This window comes from Lolium rigidum, chromosome 7 (assembly GCF_022539505.1).
Source record: "Lolium rigidum isolate FL_2022 chromosome 7, APGP_CSIRO_Lrig_0.1, whole genome shotgun sequence".
In the NCBI taxonomy this organism is placed as follows: domain Eukaryota; kingdom Viridiplantae; phylum Streptophyta; class Magnoliopsida; order Poales; family Poaceae; genus Lolium; species Lolium rigidum.
This window is the reverse complement of record NC_061514.1, coordinates 256,132,308-256,139,885: the sequence shown is the minus strand read 5'-3', so window position 1 is coordinate 256,139,885 and position 7,578 is coordinate 256,132,308. Positions and strand designations below refer to the sequence as shown.

The following is a 7,578-nucleotide window of genomic DNA, read 5'->3' as shown; positions in this document are numbered from 1 at the left end:
CCTGCACGTATACGGCTTCTCGGACCTCGGCTACAGCGGATGGCGTAGCTTCATGGCCGGCACACAGGGCGACGCCGATGAGGATCTTGTACGCAGACTTCCCCATCAACGGCTCTACCTCAGGTAGTTTATGGATTTTTGGCCTTTGGGATATCACTAGATGTGCATGTGAATAGAAAATTTGTGCGTCTAGTATACTTTCACGACTGCCAGAACATACATAGCTACTAGGCGAGATGTCTCACATACCAAGCAAGGAGAGGTAGTCACGAAGCTAGCCATAAATTATATTACTAAATATTGTTTCACTAGAGTCGTTGCAATTTACTTGATATTGTGTGAACATGGTCTAATTTTTATTTTCTAGCGATTAGTATCAGTCTTTGCTACTGAAGTTTGATTAATCAACTCCACTATGTCTTGAATTAGCTTCACTATGTGATGAATCGACTTCACTATGTGATGAATCGACTCCACTATGTCTAGGAATTAGCTCCACTATGTGTTGGGGCAATTTATCTAGAATTTGATACACACACAGTCAACTTAGGGCTGGAGGCAGTATTGTTATTGCAATGTGTTCTAGTGGTAAACCTCGCTGCTGTTTATCATTGCAGATGTTCTGATATTTTCTTGTACATAGCAATTATCAGCTCAAAGATCTCTCAATTGAATGCACTTATTTGTACACTTCTATTGTTACCTTGTACATAGCAATTATCTAGCTCAAAGGTTGCATTATAATACAGATCTAGCTGCAGTATGTGGTGGTTAGTTTACTGCTAGTATGTTGAATTCAGATAATAATTTGTTTCTTACATAGACTTGTACTGTATTTCTTTGTACTTGAGTTTATAGTAGTTTGACAGGGTTCCTTGTTTCCGGGTGGTGTAGGAGGAGGCAACGTTCAAAAAAGTGTACTGATTGTGTTTGACTTGCAGTTTTATGCTTACTGATTGTGTTTTACTCGCATTTTTGTCCATATATGAACTAGAAGTGCACGATATACATGAGGATATAATCAAAAGGAGTTATCCTGCTCTTTCAGTTTTAGCATCTTTGCATGCATGGTTTTTTTTTATCAAAGGAGTATATCTATTGTAGCTGGGCTTATATATTGCATTGCTGGACCGATTGATTGATGCAGATATTTGTCTCAGTTGCTGAGTTGTAGTGCTTCTAATTGACGCAGGTGCACATGCGTGTTGCTTAGGATATATGGTCCTGCTTCTGGACAGCAAGCGATTGGATTAGGTAAAGTCACTTCTGTAATGTCTTAGACACTATACATATGCTGATTATCTTTTCCTGTGTATGGTATTTTTTACCTATTCCTATGTAAGCGATTTAGCATTGCCTATTTATAGAGAAGATTAGGGTGATGAGGTAGTAATTTAATCTGTATTGAAAAAATGGCAGTAATTAAACCTTGTGAGACATACTTACAAAATAATTTAAAGTAAAGTGTGAAGTGGTAAATTTAAGTGTAAATGATATGAGATAGAATGGTCCATCTGACCCCAATACACTTATAATTTGAAGGATAGACATGGACAAGGCTTCTCTTCTGTCTAAATTGGTTGTGCAATTACGTCACTAAGCCCAAATAAAGATTTTTGCAGCTTCTAACTTGCAAGAGGATTTATTATACACCCACACAATAAATATATTGTACTGTCTTATGATCATGCTACATGTTTTACTGATGTTTCCTGCTCAACCTCCTCTAATGCGCTGCATCTGTTGAAACTGGAATCTTGTTGTAGGAACCTGAAGATGGCGCTCTCATGCTTGGGACCCTTTGGCCAGATCTTCCGCCTAGGGCCAAGGGATACTACACCGGCCTTGACGTCTTCCGCAAGGAGGCCCAGAATTGTGTCTGCCTCCAGGGTAATATTACCTTCCTGTCTCTTCTGCATCCCATTTTTTTATGGATTGATAGTCGCTGTTTATCAATAATTTGCTATTTATCACGATAATTTCATATGCACATATAACTTAAAATAATGCTTTGTTCACCTGAGCTTCATTTTTTGTGAGTTTTGTGTAGTGATGCTTTAGTTCTTGTTGAGTTTAGTGTAAGCTGTAAGGAGGAACTTCATGTAAAATAAGCACCAAGTGCATGGCCACAGATGGTCAGTTGGTTGTTATGTGGTTTTGTATTTCTCGTAGCATCTTATATGCAACCGAGATTCTTTTGGCATTGTATCTTTTATGCAAACAGCCTATTTTGCCTGCTTCTGATCTTTTAGTGATGGTAAATGAAACAATTTATGCAGGTGATGGTCCTGGTTCGTGAAGGACTCAATCATAGCATGCCAAGGTAACTAAATCAGTAACTGAACATATGTAGTATTTGCTCTTTTGTAGTCGTGTTTGCGCAGCATGTGAACAATCAACTGAATCACCCCATTTACTTGTCCTTGCAACTGCATAAAGTAAACAAACGTAGGAAGGAGTCTAAACGAGATATTCTGTTGTCAAGCTGCTGTAGTGCTTATGGTGAGGCCATCTGATTGCTCACCTCTCTGTATCTATGTCTTATGTGCAGTCCATCTACAACAATTTTCTTCCACCAGAGGCATAATTGATGTGCTCTTGTATCTGAAATACGGTGTAGACTGTTTTTAAGTTCAGAAAAATGTGCAGAAAGAAAAACACTTGAATTATCTTGCTGCCATTTGACACCGTCCTTTTTTTGAAGTTTGTGGTGAATTAGCTTCCTGCCATTTTAACTCTCTTTGTTGTCTTAATGTCATTTATCTGTTGGAAAATAGTTGAGGATGTGAACGCTTTGGAGGCAGCCGCTGTGACAAAGGATAAAAAGATGCCTGAAGAATGAAGATAGTGCAGCACCGTTTCAGTTGATATGGTCTGCATGTTTTGCTGCCTGTGTATAACTGTTATTGATTTTTGTTCTAAACGTGTTGCTGTAAACTCTTTTGAATTTGTGTTGTGAGTCTGTAACTACCTCTGTTCTGATTTTTTTTGGAATGAATCATTTCTGGAATCAATTTGATTGAATATTCTTAATAAAAAGTGTAAACGAGTGAAAAATCTATTGCGAACCATTTCTACGTGGAACCTGACAACTAGGAGCAATCTGACTAGTGTAACCATCGTGTGCAAAAGAGAAAACTGAACCTGTAGAGCCAAAATGGTCGTGGCCTAAAAATAAAAGAGCTTAAATATTGGGCTTGGCCCATGTAATCGAAAAAATGATATGGAAAAAATATATATAGGCTGAATTGTTGGCCTAGGCCCATCTAAAGCATTGAACTGGACTGGGCTGATTTCGATGCACGACCATTTGGTTTGGTCACCGATCTGCCACGTAGGATTTGCCACGTTGGATCTGACGTGGATAGCGCAGGCCAACCCATGACCAACATTTTGGTCATAGAATCTACGACCATCCATTTTGGTCGTAGAGGATTACGACCATTTAAATAAGAAGGTCGCCGTGCGCCGTCAGTGACGCTCAACTGGCGACCAACAGTTATTGGTCACGGCGTGGTCATAGATGGCGGACAACGACCTTTCAGCGACCAATATGGAGGGTCGCAAGTCACCAGATTTCTTGTAGTGGTGAGAGACTAGGGAGATGGAGTCCTTGAACGACGCCGTGGTGATGGAACCGGCGGTCGGAGACGCGACAGTGGATCCAGCGACTGACGCCGTGGGAGTGGAGTCGGCGCCGGACGCCGCGACGAAGGGATGGGCGGCTGGAGTCGCGGTGACGGCGTTGGCGGCTGATGCCGCGATGGTGGGATCAGCGATCGGCGCCGCGGCTGCCGAGTCGGCGTCGTCCTCCAGGGTCGACTCGGCTTCCGTGTATATCTCGCCAGTGACCGGGCGAGTGGCGGTGAGGAGTTGGCCCGGCGCGAAGGGGTCGTGTGATTGCCCGGGACGGGGTTCGGTGGGGTCGCTGACGCCGGCGAGCCCAACGAAGAGGTTGATCGAGCCGATCGGCACCATCCAGGCGTGCTTGAGGGGCGATGAGGCGAGCCGGTAGGTGCTTGGCTGGATGTGGAAGAAGTTGTCGGTGGCGATCATCCTGCCGGAAGCGACCGGCCGCCTTACTGGCGAGTAGGGCCTCGCCGCAGCTCGGAGGCTTGATGTCCCATGCCCCATGGTGGGCGCCACTGTCGTGGATATGACCACGGCAGATGCTACGGGGGGCAGCACTTCGTTGATGCGGGGGCAAGGGAACATTGCCATCTGCGGGTCGAGGTGCAAGGGACACAAGGTTTTACCCAGGTTCAGCCCCTCCGGAGAGTAAAAGGCCTACGTCCTGCTAGATCTTATTGCTCAGTGGATACAATGGGGGGGCTCAGTCGGCGTGGAGCCAAGAGCTTACAAGGGGAGATTGGATCTAAGAGCGTGTCCTTTCTAGGGTTTAGCCCGGGGGTTTATATATCCACCCCGGCCTAGGGTTACAAGGAGATAACTCTGAATCATGTCAGTTGCTACTAATCCGGGATACATCACCCTTCTACAAGTAATCTATCCAGCCATACGGATCTCCTCCTTGAGTCTCCGGCCCAGTCGCCTTCGAGTCCAATCGGCCGGGCGACTGGCAGGCTACTTGGGCCTTCATCCTTATGACGAGTGGGACTGGCGACCCACCCCCTATGAGCATATCCCCATCAATGGCATATCACTAAAAATGCACAAGTCCTATGCATGGTAATATATGCAAGAAAAAGTTTTTGTTGGTTCTGAATTTTGGATCTCTGGAATTATTCTTCTTCTTCTTATTGAAATTTGGGATGTTACAAACCCTTCCCCCTTACAAAAGATCTCGTCCCGAGATCTAAAAGAAAATTAGGTACTAAAGAAATCTGGGTACTCCTTCTTCATGAAGTCTTCGCGTTCCCAAGTGCTTCATCTTCGGTATGGTTGCTCCACTGTATCTTCAGAAACTTGATGCTTCGGGTGCGGGTGGTTCGGTAAGCTTCCTCCAGTATGCGAATTGGCACTTCGCGGTATGTCAAGTCCTTGTTGATATCCACCGATCAATGATCGATGTTCTTGAATACTTCGGTCTTCTCGGGGACTTCTATGCACTTCCGGAGGAGTGAGATGTGAAACACGTCGTGCACAGCCGACATTTCTTCCGGTAGCTCCAGTTGATAAGATACTTCGCCTCGGCGACTGAGAACTTTGAAGGGTCCGACATATCGGGGTCCAAACTTTCCTTTCAGCTGAAATCTTTGCATTCCTTTCAGGGGGGATACCTTGAGATAGACAAAGTCTCTGATTTCGAAGGTCATCTCTCGGCGTCTCTTGTCGGCGTAACTCTTTTGTCTTGATTGCGCCGTCTTGAGGTACTCGCGGATCTTGTGTACTTTCTATTCGGCTTCACGAAGGACATCTGGTCCAAAGACTTGGCTTTCTCCGACTTCTGACCAATTCAGAGGGGTACGGCACTTCCTTCCGTACAAGGCTTCAAAGGGGGCCATCTGTAAGCTGGCTTGATAGCTGTTGTTGTAAGAGAATTCTGCGTAAGGCAAGCAGTCTTCCCATTTGGATCCATATTCCAGTACACATGCTCTCAGCATGTCCTCCAGTATCTGGTTGACTCTTTCCATCTGTCCATCGGTCTGCGGGTGATAGGCGATGCTGAAATTCAGACGGGTTCCTAGTCCTTCATGCACTTTCTGCCAGAATCTTGAGGTGAATTGCGATCCTCTATCTGACACTATTGACTTCGGGGTTCCGTGCAGGGCGATAATTCTGGAGATATACAACTCAGCTAACTTTGGGCCTTGGTAGGTGGTCTTGACGGCGATGAATTTGGCTACCTTGGTCAGTCTATCGACAACTACCCATATCGAATCATTTCCTTTGCTGGATTTGGGCAAACCTATGATGAAGTCCATTCCTACGGAGTCCCACTTCCATTCTGGAATCTGCAGTGGCTGTAACAATCCTGCGGGTCGCTGATGTTCCGCCTTGACTCACTGACAGATGTCACTTGGCGATGTAGCTTCCGATTTCTCTCTTCATTCCATGCCACCAGAATTGTTCCTTCAGATCTTGATACATCTTGGTACCTCCGGGGTGAATTGAGTAAAGGGTGTCATGGGCTTCCTTCAGGATGACTTGCTTCAACTCTGAGTCTGATGGCACACAAAGGCGTCCTTTGTACCAAAGAACTCCGGCTTCATCTACGGTGAATCCTGGTGCCTTCCCCTGCAGCTATCTGGTTCTTGATTCCGTCAATACTAGCGTTTCCTTTCTGGGCTTCCTTGATCTGACTGATCAAGGTGGGTTGAAGCTCTATGCTGGCTAGGAATCCTTCACTAACAAGTTCAAGTCTAAACTGTTCAAACTCTTGAAACAGGCTGGGTTGCTCGATTGCGATCATGGAGTTCAACTGACACGGCAGTCGACTCAAAGCATCCGCTACCACATTGGCCTTGCTGGGGTGGTAGTGAATCTCCATATCGTAATCCTTGATCAATTCTATCCATCTGCGCTGCCTCATATTCAGCTCCTTCTGGGTGAAGATATATTTCAGGCTCTTGTGGTCGGAGTAGATCTCGCATCGATTACCCATGAGGTAATGACGCCACACCTTCAAGGCTAGGACAACGGCTGCAAGCTCTAAGTCGTGGGTTGGATAATTCTGCTCATGTTGCTTCAGCTGTCGTGAAAGGTATGAAATCACTTTGCCTTCTTGCATCAAGACACATCCAAGACCAATCTTCGAAGCGTCGCAATAGACGTCAAAGGGCTTGGTGATGTCTGGCATGATCAGGATTGGGGCTGAGGTCAGTCTACTCTTGAGTTGTTGGAAACTCTCTTCACATTTGTCGGTCCACTCAAATTTCTTGTCCTTTGATGTCTACGGGAGCTTCTATTCTTGTAGACAGTGTTGGGCCTCCAAGAGCAGAGGTTTGTAGAACAGCAGCAAGTTTCCCTTAAGTGGATCACCCAAGGTTTATCGATCTCAGGGAGGAAGAGGTCAAAGATATCCCTCTAAAGCAAACCTGCAACCACAAAGTAAGAAGTCTCTTGTGTCCCCAACACACCTAATACACTTGTCAGATGTATAGGTGCACTAGTTCGGCGAAGAGATAGTGAGATGCAAGTAATATGGATGAGTATGAGTGGTAATAGCAATCTGAATAAAATATGGCAGCGAGCAAACATGTAACAAAACAGTAAACAAACGGAGATTCGATGCTTGGAAGCAAGGCCTAGGGATCCTGCTTTCACTAGTGGACACTCTCAACAATGATCACATAATTAGACTACTCTACACCCTCTTGTTGGATGATGAACACCATTGTGTAGGATTACACGAACCCTCAATGCCGGAGTTAACAAGCTCCACAATATTCAATGTTCATATTTAAATAACCTTAGAGTGCAAGATAGATCAACACAACCAAACCAAGTACTAACATAGCATGCACACTTCTACCATCACAGTATGAAAGGAGGAATAGGTCGCATCAATACCATCATAGTAATAGTTAACTTCATAATCTACAAGAGATCACAATCATAGCATAAACCAAGTACTTCATGATGCACACACTCGCCAACATTACATCATGGAGGAGG

At 44.9% G+C, this 7,578-nt stretch overlaps 1 long non-coding RNA gene across 1 annotated transcript; it reads left to right on the top strand.

Annotated features, from left to right (window-relative positions):
- The first annotated feature begins 1,224 nt into the window (after positions 1-1,224).
- Positions 1,225-3,019, top strand: LOC124675105. The gene is made up of 4 exons (XR_006993163.1): positions 1,225-1,254; positions 1,767-1,890; positions 2,280-2,323; positions 2,778-3,019. It is a non-coding gene; the product is annotated as an uncharacterized LOC124675105 (long non-coding RNA).
- The last annotated feature ends 4,559 nt before the right edge of the window (positions 3,020-7,578 follow it).